This window comes from Accipiter gentilis, chromosome 23 (assembly GCF_929443795.1).
Source record: "Accipiter gentilis chromosome 23, bAccGen1.1, whole genome shotgun sequence".
Taxonomy (NCBI): Eukaryota; Metazoa; Chordata; class Aves; order Accipitriformes; family Accipitridae; genus Astur; species Astur gentilis.
In genome coordinates this window covers 14,048,343-14,074,010 of record NC_064902.1, presented here as the reverse complement: position 1 = coordinate 14,074,010, position 25,668 = coordinate 14,048,343, and the positions used below count along the sequence as shown (strand labels likewise).

The window sequence follows — 25,668 nt, the reverse complement described above, 5'->3', positions numbered from 1 at the left end:
AGCGACTTACAGAAGTAGCACGTAAAGATTTCTAAGTGGTCTGTGGCAATTCCCTGTTATGCCCCAAAGCAATGGTCTCGCACAGAGGTGGGAGATGAAAAAGAAAACAGGTAGGACTAAGCTCACAAGCAGCTCAAACCCAAGACAGCCCAGGTGTCCTTGAGTGTGTTTTCTGGAAAAATAAAAAGAAAAATAAAAGGACCTTTAGGAAGTGTCTCATTTACCCTTTCTCATGCTTGTAACAGAATTGTGATTTCTACAGATGAGACAAACTACTGCTAAAATACAGCTAAAAGCTACAGACAGCAATCCCTGCTTCAATCCAGTGTCACATAAAAGTCTGGCACAAGGTTAAAAGAAATAGGACAAGTTTCTCAGTGTCTGAAGCACCCTTCGCTTTTAAGGGACATAGAAAACTCCCCCCCCCCCCCCCCCCCCATCTTTTTAAACACTTGCTTAGATTTTTTTTTTTTCCCTATTGATCTCTTGCCTTTGCCATGACCATACCCAGCAGGCAGCAGCACAAGATTTCGTCAGGACAAATTCCAGCCTCCTGCCTGCTCATGACTCAGCAGAACAGGAGGATTTCAGGTGCAGCTTCTGGACTTGAGAGCCACAGGATATCTGGTCAGTCCTGGGATAACTGGGACAAGTTTTCAGCTTTCTCATAGAAAGCCCTCTTCCCATCAATGCTGTACAAACACTGTTGCACTGAAATGGTCTGGTAACTCCCACTTTTGGGAAGGAGATTACTGGAGAAACATGAAATACCAAACAGAAAGGTTAGACAAGGTGAGTTCCAGTTCAGTTGCTTTTGTGTTGACCCAGCAGTACTTGCCCAACCATCACCCATGCTCAGATTTTGCTGTTTGTTGCTACTGTTTTATGTGTACTTTCAACTCTAACAATGTAACATTCAAAATGAATTGCTGAGACCAAGCTGAAGTGCTGTCCAAGACTGCATCAGCTTCAGGCTAGATTACAGTCTGGTCTTCATGAAACTTGGCCTGGTAACACCCAAAACACTAGCCTGCACAGAAAAAACATGGGGATTGAGGTCAAAATGTTCACCCATCAAACTGGTTAATTTCCTGTATATACAGTCCCCAAGCGCCTTCCTACCTCTCCTCCCCAAAATATAGAGCTGTACAGGAGAAAAAAGTCACACCAAGTTCTCTCCAGTGCCACTGGAAGAAGTTTTCCTAAAATTCAAAGTCGTAATACAAATTTGATGAGCTTCAGACCACAACACAAACCTATCTCCCTTATGGTATAATTCTTGAAACCAAATGGAAACAGGAATTTTGATGACCTAACAGGTAAATAATACTTAGCTGGTTTTGGAAAGGCAGGATTTAAAGATGTATTTTTTTCCCCACATTTGGCATCTACACGCCTGCCTCCTTAACCAGTCATACCAGTATAAAGACACCTGGTCTTCCCCAACATCATCAAAACAGCCCAGATGAGCATCCATCCGCACAGCCACCCCAGCATTGGGTTCCCTGATTCTCACTCGGCACAGGTTACACACCAAGGGACTCGACCACCTTCAGACCAAAACCATAAGCGGTTGCCTTAGCTAAAATGTGAATATGCGCTATTCAATTATTTCAGGTAACATCCTGTATCGGCGGAAACGACTGTAATAAATCTAAGGTGGCCAAGCAAAGGTTAGGCAACACCTGCTTTAACAGTGAATTTAATTTTCAAAACTCTGTTCAGGATGCAGCAGCTGCAGTGCTGCATTGGCTCACTTCCACAACCACTGCCGTCCATGTTACAAATAAAGTAGATGCAGAAAATTTACTGCTGGAATTAAAAGTGGCATTAAAAGTCAGTATTAACAGGGACAATCAAGCACGGTCAAACAGCTCACTAGAGTTTCCTCCTTCAAGATGTGGTCATTCCCATTTTCACTGTTGTCCCAGTCTCACAGACACCTCTGGGCACCCGTGGTGTGCAACACTTGGTGACAGACTCTACAAAATATTTGTGAGCACCATGAAAAAAATCACCCCCAGACAAAAAAACCTGGGCACAGCCTCACAGACCACACAGGTTACCTAAATTCAGATGCCCAGACTCCATCACCATTTGGTGCTGCTCAGGTAACACTACACAATCTCAGGGGGGACAGAGCACTCCCCTTGCACCCTCCCATGGTCACAGACTCAAGGGTAAAGCAAGTTACCACAGAGGGAAAACAGAGAGATTCAGTCTGTTTCTCCACAGCATCAGTGCACATCTATAAGTCTGTGTCTACAGAGGACTTGAAATATTTTAAACGTTGTGCATCCAGTATCTCATGCGTTGCTGAGAATGATAAGGTAACACTGGTACAAAACACACTGTGGACAAACTGAGAAAAGCCTTTTCTGATTATATACAACTTCAACGTGTTGCAGGGCAAGGAGGACAGGGAAATCCTCTCTGCCTGCACCGACGATGATCACTTATCATGTATCTCTTGTTCACAGAGAGCAAAGGACAAACAAGCGCTTCCTTTACCACTCCCCACAACTCCAGTTACTGAAGCCCCAAAACTGAATGTAGATCCAAGACTTTTGACAACCCAGGATTACGAGTGTCCAAATGACAACTGCCGTCCTCTTCTCCGTGCTCAGCAACAGGCCTACAGTTCATCTATGTAGGATGAGCTCCATATATAATAAATCGCACATCTTTAAGCTCCCAAGACATTACCAGTCACATCAAATTCAAAGCACGTTTTTCTCCTGCATCTCCCACTGCCACAGGCCAGAGCTGGTGGCAAACTGGAAATAGCAGCTCTGACATGCAGCCTTCCTTGGCATCCTTTCCATCAACCTCATCTGGGACAGAGCCAGCAAATTCTGACCAGTTCATACTTATGCTGTCATCTGCATCAGTAGCAAACTACCCTGCAAGTGCAGAAGTACAAAAACCATTAACAGGCTTACAGATCCTACTCATTCACCTTCTCCCCTAGAAATTTCAGAATAGCCAAAATCTATGGAACATCTAATGTAAACATGAAGTGCTTCAATTACCATACTGAAAAAATCCCGTCTCATCAGCCTATGCCACCCAAATACGAGCGCTATCCACCCCAGTCCAGTCAAGCACTGCCCGTTCTTTCCAGCACACCCATAAAGCTCATGTCAAGGGCAAATCCTCACAGAAGGGCAAGCACCTTTAATGCAAACAGAATCAGATCAAGAGTTTTTGTGTTTAAAACAGCTAGCTCAAAAAAAAATGCATCAAATTCCCAGAATTTTAGACATGTTGTTCTACAAGGACACCTACACAGAGGCAGGGGCAGAGCAGACAAATCCTTAAGTCACTTAGCTCCAACTTATTCTGAAACATACAGATTCCTAAAAGTACTTGAATTGTGCCTCAACCTACCAATACAAATGCTTAGCTCTGCTCTGAAAACAAGCTGGGTTCACTAAGCAGCAAGGAAACAACTGTGCCAGTTTTAAAAAAATCAAATATTGACATGAGTATTTACTGTTATCTTTGGTACCATATATCATCTGCTAGGTGACTGACAAAGCAGGACAGCAATCCATCCATCCATCCCGCGGGGTCTGGGAGAACTCAGTCCTAGTCTAGAACAGAAAGGATCAAACTAACAGGCAACACAAATATTCATTACTAGCTAGGTATGCATACTGTGATAACCAAATTATGACAAATACAGTGCAATGGTTAAAGATTTATCTGTCTTGCAGCTTTCCTAAGACTCTTCCCTGTTTTATACATAAGTAACTATATGCAAAACGAAATGCTTGTATGTATACACTTGCTTCAGAGTTCAACTTGCTCTCTGCGATCTGGAGAACCATGATAAAGCACCAACAAGCTCTTAGAACAAGAATAACAACATTTTAAAATTTAAGTATCAAAAAGCAACAACCCAGCAAGACCTGATCCTGCTCACCATGCTGTACAAGACCTGGAGTCAAGGATCAGGGAAAGACTGCTTCTTTTAGGACACAGGTGATTTCAAACAGCTTTTGGGCCTATGCATCAGTCAAGTTGTTCCATACAAGATATGAAATCATATTAACGATTCCCATTATTCTTAAAGTACTTTATGGAAGCACTGGAAACTACATCAACACATGTCTACAAATACACCTATTTAGCTAAAGTCAGCATGATAAAGCTATTAAGTGAAGGGTATGTAAGCCACATTTAAAACTGAGGTACAAGCAAGTTAAACTGATTTTGATAAAATTTGGTAAACAGCTGGAAACTAAAAATCTTTTGATTAAATGTACTTAAGCTAGGTTTAACCTATTTTAAGGCAATTTTCATCATGTCCATCCATGGGATTCCATCATTTTAGGTGATGAAGGAAACATCAATTTTAGTCAAACTCCTCTGCAAACCACACCCTAGGGGACTACAAACGATGACAGTGAGCAACTGAAAGAAATTAAACCGTCAAGCAGAAAAATTATGAAATGCATAGTCAAGTATTCTCAGCAACTGACCCAAGACTGCAGAGATTACTCAGAAAAGCAAAAAGAATAACCTCAAAACTTTGCTGCTGCTTCAGCAGTCAAGTTATGCAAAACCTCTTTGTTTTGCAGAAAAAAAAAAAAATCCTGTGTTTTTCTTTTGGAATCACTAAGGATCTCAGGTATTATGCTAAGAAACAGAAGAGAAATTTAATAAGAGATAAAGGAAGACCAGATAAGACTTTGCGTTCAGAAATACCTTCTACTGGACAATTCAACCACATTCTTTACAGTCCAATACACTCCGGAAATGGAGATGTCAGGCAAGGGTTTGTTTGGACTTTCTTAAAACTTCTAATTTGCTGGGAAGCTTAATTTATATTGATTTGAAATTGGCTGAAGAGTCATACATAAGGATAATTCCATAAACAGACACATGCCAAATTAGAAAGGGGAAGCAAATTACAGAGTAGCAGTGATCCGTGGTAGACCAAATTATTCTGAGGTATGTTTATGGAGAGGTGGCAGGCAGGCACCAGGAAACTTGGCCTGTACCCCACACTGATGAGAAGGGACCTAGCTGCATTTGCATGGTCTGCACACACAGTCTGCTGAGCAGGACAGTGATAGAGATGATGTTTTAAAGGAATAACAACCTCAACGTAAAGGGAAAAGGACTATCCCAACCAAGAACTTCATATCAAAGTCCTCATAACTTTAAGGGCCATAAACACTGGAAATCTTCAAGAAAACTTCAGAAGACAATACTTTGAAAGTCTAGCCACCTATATGAAATGCTAACAACTTAGAAATATTAATCAACAAAACTTAAGGAATAATGGTAATAGTGGAGAAATTAAGAAAAATCCCACAAACTCAGCAAGAATAATTGTTGGTCCCTTTCTACGCAATGTTTTACATTGCCTCTATCTCACAGCATAACAAGTCATTGGTGAAGATGGCAAATTCTTCAAACACTGAAGCACTTAAAATGATATTTTCAAAAATTAAAGTAAGTCGACCCCCTGAAAACACTTTTATTTTACAAATACTGTTTTCTATTCTTTACTGAAAGATATAAAGCAATACAGGAGAAAAAAAGAATTATACATAAGGCCCCAAGGAAATGATGATACAAAAATTACTGAAGTAAATGAAACAGGAAAGAGGAAAAACATCCCTCTTCCGTCAGTTCTACAAACTTTTGATTTGGGACATTCACAGGGGAAAACTATTCTGCAGCAAGGGGAAACACATCCTAATTGCTATGCTGGTTCTATACTGTGAGTTTGTCATTCTCTTTTCCCACGGGGTGAAGGAGAACAGTTAAATGTCTGTATGTCACAAAAATAAGAAAAGGCAAACAAAAAGGTTCAGAACTGATATTTTGAGATTAAGGACTTGACAACTAACCGCCAATGAATCCAGCTGTGGCAGCTGATGTTACTGCTGCAACTGTCCCCCCTAAGCCTTTGCCAAAACAGCTGGCAGGAAGGAAACGTTGCCATGTCTCATCAAGTACAGTTGATGCCAAGAAGACTGGACTAAAAGCAGAAGCAGGTAACATATATATTCCCTTTTAGATACGGTTATAGGGGCAATAAATTTCTGCAATGGGGTAGAGCAGACAACTAGGAACAGCAATACTGGAAACACCACTGCTCAGTTCACCAAACCTTGTCAATATAAATCCTATGTTTTCAGATTCAGTTTAAAAGACCTCCCTACACCAGAAAATGGCTACGGTTAAAAATGAGACTCAAGATTTATTTAAATAATGTAAACAACATTGGTTTAATCCTAACAGACCAGAGTGTTTCCTTGTTCTAAATTTTGTTGCTTGTGAATTCACTTACATGAATGGTTGTACCTGTATAACTATTAAGCTTTCCTAAGTAGACAAACCCTAAATTAAAAAGGTTGTCAGATCACCCCCCTCCAAAAAAAAAAAAAAAAAAAAAAAACCAAAAAAAACCCCAACACCTTTAGACCTCAAAATTGTGTTTTGAAGGTATTTCAGAGAAAAGCCTATACCACATGCAAGGTCAGAGGGAAACAGAGCAATAAAGGGCAATAACTAGGATCAAATCCAAACCCAGAGAATTACAGTTCCCATGAGAATCCAGACAGTCCAGAGTCATGGGAAGTCGCTGAATATAGAAGGGGAATCAGCAGAATTTACTGGCACAGATTAGCGTCCTGAAGTTGCAACCAGTGGAAGGCTAACCACAAACAAGTTGCCAGGAGTAGGATTGCAACCTCCAGTCCTAGAACTGGAAAAAAGATTTCTCCATAATCCCACTAAATACTCTCTCTGCCTTGCAGGTCTGGCTGTACGTCCTTTATACATCTATTTAAGGCCCCCACGTGATGAAGGCTGCCTGTCTGGCCACTCCCAGCCAGGGCAAACAACCCAGCTCCAGAGGAGACTCCAGCAGCCGCTTCCAAGGCAGACGTTGCATCAGCCAGGTGTGCAGGAAGCGGCGGAGATAAAGCAGCTGTTGACGAAGGGGCTTTCGGATGGAGGCCACTTCAGGAATCCCGTGGAAAGGGCGACAGGAAGGAGAGAGACGCTCCGCACACAGAACAAGCTTCATCGGCTTCAGAAAGCCTTTGTGCTGGGGCTCCGGACCTGGCCTTTCTCCCAGAGATGATGCAACACTGAGGAACAAGGTCTGTGCCAGAGAAAACTATTCACAGGCTATGCAGATGGCAACGCGGCCAAAGGCTCTCGGATCAAAACTCGCCGGAGCCCATCCAGGCCCGCAAGCCCCCCCAGGGCCTCCTTTCGTGCTCCCCAGGATCCTCCATTTCACGTTGCCACCTTGCTCCTAGCATGACCATGGCTTCAGGCAGAATGAAGGACCTTACGATAGAGAGAAAGAAGTAAAAGGGGGTTTTAAAGTCCAGCAAAAATCACAGCACGCCCTCTGATCTGTTGGAGGGAAGAGACGGAGGAGAGACTGAGCTCAAAGCCTTAAATCTCCCAGACGGGGATCCTCCCGTCACTGCGGCTTGCCAGCACACGCCTGAGCTCCCCAAACACGTACGGCAGCTCTCTGCTCGCCGGCAGCCTCGGCCCCGCTCTCACACACCAGGAAACCACGCAGGGACAGCCCGGGCAGCCATGGCAACATCACACAGTGTGGCAATTATGGAGCCACAGCTCCCAAGCGAAGGTTCAGCCTTGCTTTCCATTACAGGACTCGTTTTGACCCTTCCCCCACCCGCCCAAACCATCACCGAGTGCCCTCCCAGCTCCAGCCTGGCCTCTGCGGTTTATGACTGGTGAGTTTTGCAGCCTTGCACCTGGGCTCGAGATCATGCAAATACATTTTTCTCTGCGTCGTAAGGAAGTTACTCCAGGCTTATGTAATGCTCTTGCACCGCGTCCCAACAAACACGGGTTTGTCCGACGTGCCTCGAGTGCGAAACCGGGCTACAAAAACACCTGCAACCTGCACCGCACACAGCAAGTCAGATCCGTTTACTAATTGAGCTATGTAATCACTGTTAAGCATTACAATCCAGTGAATTTTACAGGGTTTCAGCAATCTTCCAGCGTTGTGGCAGGTTTCCAAGCTCAGCCTGCTGCACTGCCCCACCACATCCCCTTCTCAGGGACTTCTCTGTAGGAAACATCACTGACTGTGGCACTTGCCCAGGTGCCGGTGCCCAGTTGCACTCTTGGTCATTTAAGATGGTTCTGGGACCCCTAGAAAATTCACACATTTCCTGCAGATCTACTTTTCCCAGCACAAAACCTGTTAGAGAGCAGACAGAGTCAGTAGGACAGTGGTAGAGAGCAATCACAAAGCCCCAGCGACAGCATATCAGCCAAATAAATGCCTTATTTCCCCTTCTGGGGCTTCCACCCACCTGATGATGCTGAATTATGTTCAAGAGATGTTCTTTATTGCGGTTCACTTTTCTGGCTTACTCTCGTGTCATGTTGTATTTTGGCACTGGCAAGATATGTGGTGATCCCAAAACGCAAGTACTACCGACACAGCAGCATGGCATGCCCTGGCTCTGCAAGTTGGATCCTCTGTGCACAGTGGATGTTCACCCAATTGCCATGTTACAGCAGTCAGATTTACAGTATAAGCCATCAGCCAACAATATATTGGACCATCAAGCTTTAAGGAATATAAAGTTTAACAAGTTATTTTGATAAGTTTTTTGTAAAACAAGATAATCAAAGACTTGCTCTTACAACCGCAGAGATGCCTGTGTAATACTTATTCAGGAAGCTCCCAAGGTCTCTGCTTCATAACTGCTGGCAAGAAATGCAAAGCTCAGTGGTACAGACAGCACCGAGCGCCATGGTCACTTTTTTGACTAGCCCTTTTCTTTGTTAACAAGATGAAAAGTGGATAATCCAGTTGAACACATTTTCAAAGTAAATGCAGATGACCAGAAGAAATCAGCAGTCAAAAACCTGCAACCAGTGACTGAATAAGACAAAAGACACTTAAACCACTTAATTTATTTCTGGTGACTTGCAGATAAATTAGTAATTTGTTCCTTTGAGAAGAGCTTCTCTGAGTGCAGAACACTGTAACCAACCACCTTAACTGCTTGTGGGTGGTAACACAGGAGTACTGACATCAAACAGTTGGCCAAGAGTGCTCATTGTAGAGCTCACAGGAAAGCCATGCTGAGTGAGTGGTTCTGTAACACATCAATAATGAAATGCTATCTGCTACCACAACTGCTGGCTTTTTTGAATGCTGAATTGTGAGCAGAGTAATATATTGAGGACATTTTCACGATTATCACAAATGCAACTAAGCACAGGTATGAACCACACAATGAAACAAAGAGGTTGAAACGCAAGGGTTGCACCTGCTGAAGAGACTGAGAACCCTCCACTGGCAGGTCATCTCCATCAGCCTCTGGATGCTGGGGAGAGGGGGATGATGGAAGCAGAGAGGGAAGGCAAGGAAGGGGGAAGATTTCTTTACTGCTAAGCCTTCACAACCTCTTGTGTGTAGCATTTTCTGCAAGTCGCTTCTGCAGGTTAAGACAGATAGGGCTGTCTGGACAAGGCGAGTAGCAGGGGTTGCTGCACTAGATCTCGAAGCTAAAGGCCTTTGCTTTACACTTTGTAGTGCCCCAACACATTTCTGCAGTTTGGCATCCCTTTAGCCCTAAGCAAGGAAACTTGCAGTTGCTAGACAACCTCTTTCCCACCTCAGAAATACCTCAATTTATGTGACAAATCAATAGGCTCAACATTCAAAAAGCTACAGAGTTTTGAGCTGTCTCTTCTTCCTTAGGACACAGAAGCATTTCCTTACTGCACAGCTGCAGAGATGAGAGTGATGGGGCTCCTCCCTGGCCGGAGCTGGAGGAGGAGAGGAGAGGCAGGAATGCAGCCATGCAGGAGAAGAGGTGAGAACAGCCCAGGTAGCTCCACGTCCTCCTCTGCGCAGACAAGGACGAGCATGCAAACAGGCAGGACAACCAGGAGAGCTCTACCTGCACAAAGCAGCAGAGTTTGAAAGCTACCAGAAGGGAATTTAAGAGTTTTGCATGTCTGCAAGGCATCTGGAACAAGGTAATCTATGGAAATACAGAAACTCAGCAGCCATTGAGGGAGTGATAGAACGGACAAATGCAAATAAAAAGTAGAAGCACGACTGGGAGCCATTACCAAACTGAGTCACTCAGATCCCCAGGTTAATTTACAAAGTGAGGGAGGAACAGAACTGCTGAAGTACTCTCATTTGGATGGCACGAAAACCAGCAAAGAAATGCCATTAGAATACTGCTTCTGACAATTATTTAATACTGTTTCAAACACAAATAAACTTTCCGACTAAGTCCAGTTAACTTGAGAGACAGAGAATATCCTACATTAATTTAAGAATGAAACCTACCAGGAGAGCTTGTGCTTAGTTTGCCTCTCAGAGGAACTGTAATCATATTGCCATTGTGCAATTTTTTTAATACTGTTTCTAAAAAAAGGATGAAAAAGATTTAGGGACTTCTGCTGCGGTCAACTGGAATTCAGAAATGCTCATCTGAATACAGTGAGTGTACACAGTTACATCAGGGCTTCTCTGTAGAGGCTTTCAGAAAGCCTTAACCATATCTTAAACATCTGAAGCAACGCAGTATGGGAAAGAACTGAGTTCCAACGATGCAAGCCACAAAGCATTAAATTTCAGAGTTCCCTTCACATCTTGTGTGTCTTATGCAAGGCAGTATTCTAGTAGCAGGTTAACTATTTCTGCTCTAAATTCCTTAATTTCATGATGTTGGCTTTGCCTGCAAGTGCATGTATCTGAACTTGTGCCAAGTGATCATGGTACGAAACCTTTAAAGATTCTTAAACTCCAGCATCAGGAAAGGATTATTATAATCTTTAAAAAAAATATCACAATATATTTTCACTGGAAAGAAATGAGTTGGGCCTGTTTTAGAAGACCAAGATGAATGTTTGCTTCTTCCCACTTCCCTGTAAACCATTCCAATGTTTAATTATTATCATTGCTAAGAAACTGTACTTCAAGATTGAATTTGTCTAACCTCAGTTGATATTGCTATGCCTTTGTCAGCAAATCTCACAAGTCCTTTTAGAGAAAGATCAAGTCCTCTCTCAATTGTCTTTTCAATAAGCTGAGTAAGTTGAGCTCCTTTAAGCCTCACATCATGAGGCTTATTTTCCAGTCCCTGGATCATTTCTGCAGCTGTCCTTTGAATTCTCTCCAAATACACTGGCATTCTTCTTGAAGCATGGAAACCAAAATTCAATTCCAGTATCAGTCTCAACATTGCTGTGTTTATAAGATTACTTTTGCTTCACATTCTTTTCCCCAACTTTTTTTTTTCTCCTCAATATGCCCAAGAATCACATTAACCCTTCTAAATAAAATACTGGCCCAAGTATGACATAGAGGCAACTAGCTGTAAAAACCTTAAAGCCCTTTGAGCTACTGCTTTCCAAAATGCTGTTTCACAATTTATAGGTGGGTTTGCAGTTTTGCTAAGAAATGCATCACCTTCCAACTGGATGGATTCATATCTTTTGTTGAAACATGGCAAAACAATTCAGAGCTCCCTAAACATACTTTATTATCCCGCTAGTGTCTCTCTGACAGAAGCTTTAGCAAATATTTTTTGCTATCCAGATTAAAAGATTCTAAAGAGCAGTAAATTAAAAGCTGATTTCATCTCACAACCTTCTATAAAGCCAGGTGTGCCCTTTCCAAGTTACAATTCCAGATATTTTAGATCTCCACTGTTAATGCACTTTCTCCAGCACAACCATTTCTGGTGTCAGAGCACCCTGCCTTCTTCCTCCTAACTCTTGCCCTCTCCACCCAAAACAGGCATGCCCCCCACGCCTCTTACACCCAGTCCAACTTCCACAGAACAATCCAGGCTAGAAGGGACCACTGAAGATTAACTGACTGAAACCCTCTCCTCTCTCCAAAGCAGCACCAACTTGTATCAGGTTGCTCAGGGCATTGCTCATTTCTTCTCCAGGGCCACTAAGTGTTTGTGTAACTATGCATTTTAAGGCCTAAAATAACCTTCTGATAATCTGACTTTCCAACTAACAATGACTGGAAAAATCTCACCTAGTCATTTCTACACTTGGCATCGCAGCTTACAAACAAGCTAGACCATGTTTGTCAAGCACAGCCTAAAAAACAGTGTATGGATTTACCACAACTCTTTGGGGGAAATTTAAAATAATGCAACAGACTGCAGCCTAGAGGTCCCCAGGCAGCATCAACCCAAGCCATAATGCCTTCACAGTGAGCACAGCACATTTGTAGTTCTTATGAAAAGTGTAAAACTTTTTTTAAAACTACATCAAACACCTTCTCAAAAGCCTTTGAAGAATGCTTCAAACTACCCAAGCAAAGCTCCAGCTCTAACTACCCCTCCAAAGGAGACTGTTCTTCTGCTGCATATATAAGTGACTTAAGATGTTAGCTGCCTGAGTTTCATGAAACATGTATTAGTGATATAATTTTAAATGTTATCTTCCACGTCCAGTGGTGAGATTTATCAGCACCTATCTTTATCAATACACTTATTTAACAACACCCTCACAGCATCTGTTTCCCTGACTACTTAAATAAGGATGTCCATCATCCCTTAACTAGCACAGAATATCTTTCAACTCGCACAGGCCAGTTCCTACAAAGCTTACCAGTTCTTGCTTCAGTCACTAACAAGCATCTCCCTCACTCCTCCAAAAACCCTGTAATTATATAAACAAAGGAATAACATGGACATATATTTATCCATACAAAAGCATGTCATAATAGTCAAGTTATCTCCCTTTCCTTGAAGAACAGCTAAGTGAAATCAAAGCAACTAAGAGTAAGCTGGATTTAATGTAACAGCATGAACTACTACACTGAAATTAGAGACGTTAGCCAAGGTCCTGTGATCCTCTCGCCTTACATTTTTCCCTAAACATAAATTTTTGGCGCTGTCAGAGATGAACAAAACCTTCAGTCTGACTCAGGAGAGTCAATCTTGTTCTCACATTACGTTCTCTGCTCTCCTGTCCAGGATTATCAGTGCTGTATTCCCTGCCAACAGCAAGGAACCTCTTTAAACTTGGAAAAATTGTGGAACAGAATATATATATTAAAAAAAAAAATTCCCATCACATGAGTAAATGAGGCTTGACAGCATGATGGATGCTACAGGTTCACAAGTATGAAGGCACTCCTAGGAAGATGGCTTGTGCCTGTTACAGCTTCGCATAAGCATAAAAGATGCTGGTTTGCCGCATTCAGGAGGGAGATGCTCAACTATTTAGATTGGACGCATTTTATATAAGACTGAAGATGACTAAGTCACAGCTGGACAGATTATGTTCTAGAAGCAAGCTACGTGCTCCTCCCTGTACCTTAAACAACAGCATTTTCTAATCTGCATCTTTCTCCTTTCCCTTTCAAACACAAGACACTGAATTCTCCCAAGTTAAAAAATAGCCAGAAAATATTCAGGGCAATGTGCTTTAACCAAGAGGAATTTCACATGCATCAGTCATCACAGGGCGAATTTGACATTGTCATTATGGAAAAACTGAGAATTATCAAGACATCAGCTGGGTCAGTTGGACAGGAGAATGATCTCAACACAGGAGGAAAACAGCAGACAGGAATTATCTTCCTGAATAATGCAGATAGACTTTTGTGTGCACTAAGCATCCAAACGCAGTTTGCCAAGATACTCTGAAGGCCCCTTCATATAGTTTATCAGTCCTCATGGCTACAAATCAGGAGCAATGTGTAGCATTACAATGCTAGTGAAAACAAGCAGGAAAAATACCATGGCTCATACCATCACACTCCCCCATCAACAACTCACATGGGAGATTTTTTTTTCACCTGTATCCACTACATAATGTACTACCCATCACACCTTTTAACATCAGTATTAAAACCACTGACTGCTTTACTGAAAGAAACCAAAGGCATATACAGAAGCAACACAGTGCTACAGAACATGGACATGTGGGCAGAGGTGAGGACTGGCGCGGGCAAGACAGCTACCTAAAAAAGTCCAAGAGAAACAATTTGCACCACTAGACAAGGAGTCAAAAAAAATTCCATGTTTTACTTCCACACTGCCTATAAGATGTCCTATGCAAACTAATCCCTTTTTTGTGCCTTAATTTTCCTATGAGTAAAACCAGAATCCTACCTCTGACACGTCACACAGTGTTTCTACACATGAAAGCTAGAGCTAAATCAATAGATCTAAACAGAACAGGACTGGGGACAATCTGCCTTGGCAGAATTGCATCTTGAACTTCTGGGTGGAAAAAAAAAAAAAACACCCAAAAAAAATTTAAATCACTGTGGCCATTTCACTTGTTTCATTCACAGCCAGTACAGGCTAAGGACCCAGGCACGCATCTTGGGTGAGAAGCAGCAGCCTCCCAAAAAGCAGGGATGATCGCTTTAACTGGAGAGATTTTAACCTGAGCTAAATTACAGCTTCTCCATACTAACAGAACTCCATAGCAAGTCCCATTGTTCAAGATGAATATTTATATTTTAAACCTACATGCCATTTCAGTAACAACCATCTTTCTTAACAACTTAGGTAATTTTGTTTTACAAAATGCTGAAAAGTTTCCATCATTTTTCAAATATGTGTCAAGGCCATTTATTTCCTCCCTCACAACCGTCTCTTCATGTAAAACTAAAAATTTCAGAATTCCTTGCAAATGTTACCCCAACACGGTGACTCTCATGGGAGCAGCCTACTTCACTATCGCTGAGAAAAAGGAGTAACGCCTTAAACTCTGACACTGGAAGAGCAACAGAAAGCTACAAACTTTGCTCACAAGAAAAGCCTGCTCCTAAATCGCCCCCATTCATCTCCACTGTGTGACATGTTTTTTAAAAAAAATAAGGAATTTTCAGTCAAAGGATTTCTCCAAAAATATCCTGGTTACATTTTCATACAGTCCTGCAAAAACCATAGAAGTTACATTAATATTTGGACATGCCATTTCATTTTCCCTGCTCCTTCAAGGTCCTCTTCCCCCTGTGTGATTCATCCAACTTCTGCTGACCAGTTTCAAGCTGACAGTCCCAAGCTGCACCCAAGAAAGGGGCCTAACTAATGACTGCAGGTCTCAATGTATAGTCTCACTTTTAGAATATGCTAACACTTGATTCTTTATTAATTTATTACTTCTATCTGTGTATGTAAGACTTAGAAATACAAGAGCAGGAAATAGGAACTGTGACATTAATTTCATTTTTACGTTCTCTGGCAGCTTGTGGGGAAAGTCTTTTCTGAGTTTGTGAATTTTTCATATTCTTACAAATTCTGCATCTGAACTTTTCCTGAAGGACACTCTGAACCCAAAGTGGCCGAAGAGAATCCACCAAATGATGGACTTGTACCACAAGATGCAAGTGCTTCTGCATTCAGCTTCTTGAATTCCTCCAGCTGACCCACACCATGCTTCCAGTGTTTCAGGAGCTAAGCTGGAAAGGTAACAAGCACCATTCTTCTAGAAGCACTAACAGCTATTTCCACAGGTGTGTAAAGGATGCCATCAGCTTGGGACTTTGGCATCCAAGTGCCTCCCACCTCTGGCAGAGCACCCAAGAACAGCCTCTCCAAACAGGACCCTCATGGGGCCACATTAAGGTATTTCCTTTACATACCTCACAAGTCGTAGTTTTAACTTCAGCAGAGATCTTCCTCCTGACAAGACACTTATCTAAAGAGATAGGTTTGGGATGGCATACCCCGAAATACAACATCGATTACTTGGAAGACTTTCCACCTCCTGCCTGCCCACTGTCAGATAAAGGATGTGTCCCAACCCTGGGTACTTATCTGGAGGCATGGGCGGGGAGTGCGCACAACCGTTCGGATGAAGTACACAGGAACCCTACCGACATGTGTCACCCTGCTGCCCACCTAGGTATTCAGCTACCACACTGCAAAGGCAGAACAACTGCTATCGGCCATGAAGCATAACACAGCAAATACAATCTGCTTAAGTTCCTTTATTGCAACATGATTGATTAGGGGCTGTTTGTGAAGATTTTCGTTAAATCCTCACAACAGATGAGACTTCTTGCTTATGAGACATACTGCTCACGCCCAGCATGGATTTTTTGCACAGCAATATGCATTTGGAAATGTCATTACATGCTAACGTTTAAATAACTTTATTCAAACTCAGATAGCCAAAATGCTGCCTGAAGTTCTACTAGACCAAATATTCTCAACCAGGTACGAAAAGAAAAGCCTCAACTCATAGTAAGCAGACAGAGCAGTACATACTGGGATTTGCAGTCCACAGACAACTGCTCGATTTCAAATACAGGCTGCTATAACCAAGTTTTCCATATTAAAGAAATAGGATTCAAGTTTCTGCTGCAGCTGGCCTTGCCTGAATTAAAATTTTGCGTTGTTCCAGTCACACTCATGTTTCTACATTTTCAGCAAAGCTAGATGGAATTCATGTTATGGTTTTTTTATGACTATATTTTTTATAATTTGATTGACAATGTATCCTCAGCAGTTCATAATTTTCTGCATGCCTGGATATCTCACAAGTCGTAACGACTGGCAAGTAAATGCAAAATAAAGACTTTCTAACTACCAGGTTAAAGGAAAAGATAAGGAATATTGTGTGGTACATTTATTCATACAGATTTGTAATAATTGTATAACATTTAACATTTTGCCATCTTCCAAAATGAGACAGCATTTCAGCTCTCTGCTGTATTTACTTTCTGCAAAAATATACCTACAAGTATATGCTATTTTGAAACAGCTAAGCACCATGTGTAGGTTATAACACCATTCCACCATCACAGATCAAGCCTACATTAAAACTCATCAGCTCTGACCAGCTTTCCAAGCAAACGAAGGAAAGACTACACTGCCAATTTTCAAGCAGAAAATTAAATGCTCATTTAAAGAAGCATTTAAAAATGCTCCATGCACAGCAACGAAGGGCACAAACCCACATAAGCTATCATCCACTGTGTGGTGAGCCCTCTCCTTTAAAAGGAGCATGAAGTTACAGGGGACAGCCTGAGCTGGCCACACTGTGTGCTGCCACCAAAAGGCGGAGACCCTCCTCCCCTTCTCTGGTCCCCACCACATCCTCTGCACTTCCACCCATATGCTCTCCCCTATTTATTTTGTGAGGGCTCTGGATGCTTGTCAAATCTCTTGGTGAGTCAATTCAGTTCACTATCTTGGCAGAAAAAAAAAAATCCAGCAAAACCCAAAACATAAAATAACCCCAACATAGCTTTCTGCTGGGTTTGCAAGCTGAAGGAGTTCAGAAAAGGGATCCAGCAGGAACCAGAGCTGGCAAACGGAAAAGGCAGAACTCCCCATTGCGTGGGAGAGGAAGGGGGAGCAAAACTTCCCCCATTCAGCAGCAGAGCTGTTGGATGTACTCAGCTGTCTCGTGTAACTTCACCCGGAGTAACCTCACTCGCAGGGTGCAGTTCTGCAATAGTTTCAAGCTGACTTCAGTTGGCACAGCTTCAGTGCAGCCTCCCCATCCCTTTCTGCACTGGTGCTAACCTGACCCCACAGTCGAGCAGTTCAGGCAGAAGTCAGCAGAAAACTCTTACTTCCAAAGATGAAATGCACTTGTTTTCGTCATGGTAGCCTTCCTGAATGTTCACTACTGGGGCAGGCATGTGCCAGAACAGAGCCAAAAGAGGGAAGGAAAGCAGGACTATGGCACCAGCAGGGCAGGTCAGCTTGAATTGCCATGGAACCATATCGCTAGTGTGCACCAGAAACCTGCACAAAGTTGTGCAAAGAATATACAGTGCGTCACAAACACCCATTCCAGTTTAACACGCAAATTTCCATATACAAGCAAACCCTGAGGTAGATGTTAGAAGAACTGCACAACAAAGCGAGTTTGCAGCAAACTCAGAACCTGACTTTCACCCTACAAGTATCCTTGTTCCCTATTAACCTCCAGGCCATCTTGAATCCCAACATCCTTGAAATTCATGAAACTGCAAGAGAACTTTGAATCAGAAAGCCAGTCTCCTCTACAGTCAAGCAGAGCCTACTTAACTTGATCAAGCAGCCATCTTTTCTTCAAAGGTTCACTTTAGCTGTATTTATACAGGAAGCTTCCAGATCTTTGCTGTGGCAAAAGTTAATCTACAGCCACATTACTGAAAGCATTCTTGCAGCATAATTATAAGTTATTGCAACCTAATGCCACCAAAGCACAGGAAATAATTTGTTTTAGTGTCTTTAGTTGAAGGCCACATGAATGCTAAAGACTCACGTATTCTGTAAGTATCTATAAACTGATACTGCATCTCAGGTTGAGACATGCTAACTATTTTAAGGGCTCAATGGTTAACCCCCAGGGCACTTCAGTTTCCTAAAACACTGGTTCTCAAACTTTTCCCAGTGTATTCCTTCCTGCTTACAAGCAGGATACTTTCTCACCTCTTCACTCTCTCCAATAAAAACATTTGAGAATTGCTCTTTCAGAGCAGCTTCCACACTGGCATCCTGAAGGGGTACCAGTCCTAGAGAGCAACTGAGAGCATTGCCAGGAAGATGTAATTTGGGCAGAGGCAGAGCTGGGAACAGGGCCACACTGAAAAATACTCCTCTGCTCCTGTTCTCTGCACTACCAGGAGCTGTGGTGGGAAGTCTTGTCTTCCCAGCCCCATCCTCCTACCAGCTATCACCTCTGCAGGTCCTGTATTCTGCTCCCAGAAGCAAACTGTGTCTTTCCCTCCTCCACACTAAGCAATGCTGTCTTACATGGACTTCCTTATCCAAATATTTCCATGCAACACAGTTCTCAAAAATCCTCTGGCTTCTTATTTTCATGATTCAAAGTCTATGCAAAACCAAGAGACTGCGTTATCTGACACCGACAAACTAGAACTCCAAGCTGCATCCTTCTTTTTTTTTTTTTTTTTAATTTTACTGAATCACCATCACCAGGCATGTTCTGCTAAAAAGTTTGGTGGCAGGGTCTCATACTCCTTCCCTATCAACAACTTGCATTTCAAACTGCTCACTTCAAAGTCAAGAGGATTCTTCTCAGTATCAGAACTTCAAACTGTTTTCTGGGCTGCTGGCATAGTCACTGAAAAAGTTTTGTCCTGTAAATCAGTGCGGCTGCAGAAGAAAACCCTGGTATGAGCTCCGTAAGGACAACAGGAATAAGCCTGAGTCACTAAATGAGCAGCTACCAAATCCAGACAATATCTTCTTGTCAATGTGTATGATTGCAATTGTAATCACGCTTTAAATATGAACACATCAAAAGCACCATGACCTTTCTACTCTGAAATGACTTTGAAATATTTTAGAGCTTAAGCATTTTGGTTTTAAAACTCACATTCTGTCTCAAAAGGCTGCTTGTAAGTGAAAAAGAAATAACCAGGCTCATTTAGAACAGGATGAATAAGCAAAAAAAATTTGCTGCCTTGAAAACTGCGTAGATCTGACTGCTTGGGATACCTCCCCTTCACCAAACTTAGCCCTTCCATGACCCATGGGGAGGAATGCAAGACCTGTCTACGTTATCAAGTTTATAAGGATTAAACTTTAGCATAAACAACAGATCACTTCTAAACTTCACTCTAAAAGCCAAATTCCTGACTATTTCTCAATGCCACTCTTCTATGTTCCTCTCTCTTCGTTCCCGTCTTTTTTCATGTTTGGTGAATGTGGGACTATTAGATTCCTGACCACAAAAGAAATTACTTCTCCTGCTCACTAAAAGCCTGCCACTCAAACTGCTGACAAGTCCTCCCACATTTTTCCACCTTGAAGTCTGAGCACATCAGTACACTTTTCTGAGTTATTTCCCATATTGCTTATTAAAATAATTGGGGTTTGTGTGTGTTTGGAAGAAGGAAAATAAAACTCACCAAGTAAGCTTTTCTTTTCCAAATTTATTATTTTAAAACATTATTTGTTTGTTCTACTGTTTAAGCATTTAAATTAGACTTAAGGATCAGAAAGTTGCAGATTTACAATTTAAACAACAATATTGACGCTCCTATAGGGCTTGTGGCAACAAAAACTAGCATTAAGGCTATTATTCGCCACAGATTTCTTCTTTTGGGCTACAGCTTTTCAAGTTCAGACTCATCAGTTGAAGTGAGGGAAAAATCCCTTTAGCTATTTTTGTTACAGGAAAATAACACTTCACCACTAGCTTGGGCGGGGGGGAAGGGGGATGATGAACAAGAATCTCCTGATTTGTCGCGTAGATCATCCTCCGAGACAAAGAGCATCTTTACTAATTATAGAAGAAAAAAAATTTAAACTAGGAGCAGTTGAAAAACTGTTTCTCAGCATGCTCAGTGGGCATTAGCTGCGATTTCAGCAGCTTAGCAAGTCCCACCCCTGCGTGAGCTCAGCGGGGAGGCCAGGAGCACTGCACATTCTCCCTGCTCAGCAGGGACAGGGGCCACCACTCGGCTGATTTGCTACAGGAATATTGGAAAATTGCCACCAAAATAGCAAATCCTGTGGAAAAAAAAAAACCACACCACCAAAACCCAAGAAACCCCCAGCAACTTCAATAAGGAATTAAGAAAAGAGAAAAAGTGGAAAGAAAAAAAATATCTCAGCTCCCAGTTTCAAGATGTTGAACTCTTGCTGCATTACAGCATGGGGCTTTTTCCATGATCAAAATAAGCAAAAGTTTAGGCTAAGCCAGATTTATACGAAACCGCCTCTTAATTTAAGTGCAAACTTAAGTGTGCACTAACTCTCGCCACAACTTGGTTATGGAAGTCAAAGATTGGCTGTAGAATCTGTAACAGCTTTTAACATCCATAGCTGCTTTGCTTTTAATTTGGAAGAGAAAAAAACTAAATAGACAAGTAAAATGCAACAAAGTCTTTATTTCAAAATCAAATAGCAGCTTAAGTTTCATAGGGGCAACTGAGACATAATATCTCGTATACCATCCATTTAAGCATACATTTAACACTGCCAACTCAAGTACTGCTACTACATCTTGTATACTTCTGCCTATTGCAACCCTTCTTACATGCTGCATGTAACACAGGATTTCATTGGCAAGATTTCAGTTACACACACAAGCAGCACCAGGGTAAGAACACAAATGTGCTTCTGTAATACAGTGATATTGCCATGAGAACAATGATTTTTGAATTTTCAAAACTCTCAACACTCATTATGTTTGTATTACTATTGCCAGAATAGATGGAAACATTTTTATCTCATCACATCATTCAAAACAAGTTTATAAAAGTCTGATCAACCAAAATGGGAGAAAGAATAGACTGGACAGACTAATAAATTACATGGCTGGGACATCACACATTTAGTTCTCCCTTGCATGCTTCACACCTGGAAGTTTGAATTAAAAAAGCCTTTTGTTTTGTTTTAATTACTTCATGGAATATTTGGAGAATTTAAATCAATGGTTGTTGGTTCTTCCTCCCCTGCCACTTCCCCCTCCCCCTCTCCCCCCCCCCCCCCCCCCAAAGAGCTTAAACTTTTGCATGTTCTGAGATGCCAGTTCAATGCCATCTCTTTCCTATGGGTTTTTTCAACTTTGACCTATTACTTTTCAAAATAAGATCTGGCTGTAACCGAGTCCTCTTTCTAAAAAGGGATTTAAATGTACATGGTATTTCACCACCCCACCTTGGGATGAGGAAATCTCAGACAACATTAGCTAAGGAATATTACTTTCAGGTCACTTGGGATATGACAGTAAAACGAAAAGCCAGGGCCTTGTCAAAGCAGTGCCAGTTATTCAACAGGATGCGAGGCAGCGGACTAATTCCCCATTATAACATACAGAGAGACTGTAAACAAAGACTAAGGGGCCATGCAGATCACTTGCTGTATTTTATTAAACTGAGGAGCTAGTTTTCATACTCACAAAATCCTAAGTTCATTACTGTTGTCATGACACGCCATGCTAGGCAGCAGATACCACATTCAGCCCCAGTGACGGATGCATTTTAGGTGGGTTAGAAGTTGCTCACCCCACCTTGTGAAACAATTTGGGTGCTACAGATCCTCAAATATAAAAGCTACTCAGAGTTTGGCATCCACCACACGACTGCTGCCAGTCAAGCGGATTTAAGAGCATACTTTAATCTCTCTCACATTATTCTAGTCCTGGAATTTTTGCTTCAAGCTCATAGTAATTCTGAGTTCTCAGAAACTCAGGCCAGGGCAAGGGGCTCCCCATTAGAGGTGTTAGCTTACAAAGATGGCAGTTGTTTTCTAACGTTAATGTATTCCCATTTCCCTTATTGCATACCTCTACTAACAGCTTCATCTTTAACAAATGCACTGGAACATGCTGATAGGTCCAACTCAACAACACAATATCATACAGACAGCGGCCAGTGCCAAATGGTTAGTTAAGCAGATAAGAAAGGCACTCATTCTTCCAAAAAAAAAAAAAAAAAAAAAAAAAAAGGAAGCTATTGCAGTCAAGTAGACAGAGTGTGGATAGAAGCTGGCAGATTCCACAATACATAGTCATGTCAAAAATGGCCTCCTGCAAACTGTTCCTTCATCAAGCATTTGAGTCAACTGAAAGAGAGGAATCTTCCCTATTATTCACAGGAGTTTCACCTCCCTATTCCACAGCAGAGCAGCATTTTCTATACATTTTGACATACAACCCCACAAGAAGCAGAGAGGATAAATTTTACTCTGCAGCAGAAGGAAACTCCTCTCTCTGCTTTCTGTTTCCAGTCCCAAAGTCGAGCCGGGCCTTTATTTTGACTGTTCCCTGGTCTGTGAATGGAAAATCCCTCCTCAGCACTAGCAGGCTGGTGTCTGCTGCACACACCCACTGCACACAGCAGAAATTCCAGTCAATAAGGCAAGTGGGGCCCAGGCGATGGAAGGGGAGGAAGGAGACATACAAACAATAAGAAAAGCATCTGGCTCTGTTACTGGCTGGAAAGGAGGCTGGAGTTCAAAAGAGACACGACTACAGCCTTCACTTAACAGGAAGATCATATCAATGCTCGCTGTCCTACTTTTCACACGGACCAAAATATCTGGAAGGGGTAACTCAGGGTTTCCAGCCCACGCTTTTGTGCAATTCCACTAACTCAAAAGCAGCAATGAAACCCACCTTGTAGGTTTTTGTCCCACCGGACAAAAACCCCCGCTTCTGCTTTGGACCTGTGGAGATGGCCTGAAAAGTAAAGCCCTTTGCTGAATGTGAGCCAGCCATCTCTCCACCACCACACTAATGGAGGCTGCTCTGCTGTCCTTCCCTGGAGATAGCAGCCAAGTCTACTGAAGCTTCTCTCATAGCAACCAGAGCTCCAGAGCCAACAGCAGCTGCTGTCACTGCCTTCAACGCTTACCCACAGGATCCAGAGCAAAGCAACACCCTCCTCCCTGCACCTTTAGAGCAAAAAAACCCAGTAGGCTGGCGACAAGATGACTTCCTGGGTCAACCACAAGAAGAAGAACAGAAAAATCCTAGTATTTCCTATACAAGTGAAAAGGGGAATCTCCTATTTCTACTGAGGAAATAGGAAATTCCTTTCCTGGGTTTAGGTTCTGGCAGTAACACCCAGTCAGGATGGGGAGGAACCGTCTGAAATCCACGATGTACCGGCACACCATCGGACACCAACATCAAGTTCTTCGAAAACCAGCTGCATCCTTCGCACAAGGAGATGCGTTCCCCCCCCCCTCCCCTGGCCTGGCCGTACCCTCGATATTCCCATTACATCATGGCCAGAGCCCGCAGCAGCCACCGCAGCCCTGCAGCACCCCGTGCCCTCTACACACCCGCAGACACTCGCACCCCCCCGCCCCGCTCCCCGCCAAAATCCCACCCGGGGGATCTCAGTTTCGGGCAGAGGAGCGCAGGGACAGGGCCGAGAAGCGGCTGTGAGCCACCACCACCACCACCACCCCCCCCCGCTACACCCGCTTCCTCAGGGCCACACGCGGCCTCGCACCTCGCCTCCTTCCCTTCCCCCCGGGTCGGCGAGACCCTGCCCGCCGCCGCTTCCCCGCCCGACCCGGCGGTGAACTCCGGTCACCGGCACCCAAGGACGAGCCGCCGGGCGACAGTGACCTTGCCGGTGCCGTCGGTGAGAAGGCGGCGAGGGTCGGAGCGGGGCCGGGGCGCGGGCAGGGCGGCAGTGAACCCACCCGGCGGCGGCCACGCGTGACGGACGAGGAAACGCAGGAGAATCCGCGCTGCAGCCCCCGGCGCCGGGCGGACCGGGAGCGAGGGGTTACGGGGGAAGACGCCGCACGGGCACCATGAGAAAGCAGAAAATGCAGGTCAAACGCCGCCTCCCCCGAGGCCCGGAGGGGCCGGCGGCTCGGGGCGGGCAGCGGCGGCCCGGAGGCGGCTGCCCCGAGACGGACAACGACCCCCGACCCCCCCCACCCCCCCCGGACAATAAGGAGGGGGAAAAAAGGGGAGCGGAGGAGACCAGCCTGCAGCAGGGCTTCCCCGGCACTCGCCTCCACCGACAAAGCCCCGCGGCCGGGCCCGGCCCCGCACCGGCCTGCCACCACCGGCCCGAGCCCGGCCGCCGCGGGCGGGCGCGCACCACCGGGATCGCCATGATGGCCCGCGCCGCCGTGCCGTGCCGTGCCGGGCCTCCCCACGCCGGGTCGGGTCGGGTCGGGTCGGGCCGCGCCTCCCGGGCCGCTGCCCCACCACCACGGCGGAGCCCTGACGCCCGGGCCCCCGAGGCAGGGCAGGGCAAGGCGGAGCGCCGGACCACGGCCCGCGCCGGGAGCCCCCCGCGGCCGCCCGCCCTCTCGCCCCGGCGTTCCCTCCCGCTCGGCCCCGCCGCCAGGCACGGCCGGTCCCCGCCCGCGCCTACCTGGCCGGCCCGTTCCCCGGGCCCCCGCGCGGCACTAGGCCCGGCTCAGCGCCACGGCGTCTCCTGGGCAGCCGGCGGGAGCAAGCCCTCGGCGGCGGCCGCGGCGCCAGCCCCTCCCCCTGGCAGCAGCAGCGGCTGCTTCTCCCCAGGCCGGGCGGAAACGGCACTGGGCGCACGGGGATCCCCGGCGCCGGCGCCAGGGGCGCCCCGGACACGCCCACTCCCGCTCCCCGTTGGCTGTCACGGCGCTACACCCCGCCCCACCGGGACGCCCGCCGACGCCGACGCCCCGCCCGCCCACGTTTGTCATTGGTGGTCTCGCCGCCCGGCCCCACCCGCGCTCTCGCCTCATTGGGAACCGCGCGTCCGCCCCGCCGCTCGCCCCACGGTCGTGGCGTCCCATTGGAGCGCGGAACTGCCAGTCGGCGGCGGGGCGGGGGGGGTGAGGGGGGAGCGGGGGGGAGGAGGCGGCCGCCAGCAGCGACGCGGTGCAGCCGGGCGGGCTGCGACAGTGCCTGCCGGCCGAACCGCGCTACGTGCCGAGGGGCGGGGCCGGCGGGGCCCGTCGCCGCCCCCGCCGAGGCGCCGCTCTCCGCGGGGTAACTCCCGCGTCGGGACACGTGGCAGAAAGAAGGGGCGGCGCGGGCGGCCGGGATTCCTGGGCGGCAGCCGCCCCCGCGCCGCGCATGCGCGGGCCGGAGGGAGGGAGAGGGGTGGAAGGGGGCGGAGGGCGCATGCGCGGCGGCGCGGGCGCGGGGCCTGCCGCTCGGCACGTCCGCGCCGCGGGGGGGGGGGGGGGAAGGGGGCGGCCGCTGGGCCGGGGTCCCGTCGTCCCGTCAGGGGGGCCCGGCAGGGCAGCCCGCCGCCCC

At 45.2% G+C, this 25,668-nt stretch overlaps 1 protein-coding gene across 4 annotated transcripts in view; it reads right to left on the bottom strand.

Annotated features, from left to right (window-relative positions):
• Nucleotides 1–24,978, bottom strand: part of SETD5 (SET domain containing 5) — a 70,022-nt gene extending 45,044 nt beyond the window's left edge. For 3 of the 4 annotated variants that reach the window (XR_007509259.1, XM_049826170.1, XM_049826172.1), the window contains exon 1: nt 24,800–24,978. The gene's annotated coding sequence lies outside the window, so the exon portion shown is untranslated. Of the gene's footprint in view, nt 1–10; nt 173–507; nt 805–24,799 lie in introns of those variants that run through there. The other variant, XM_049826171.1, reaches the window with a different exon arrangement.
• Nucleotides 24,979–25,668: the final 690 nt, after the last annotated feature.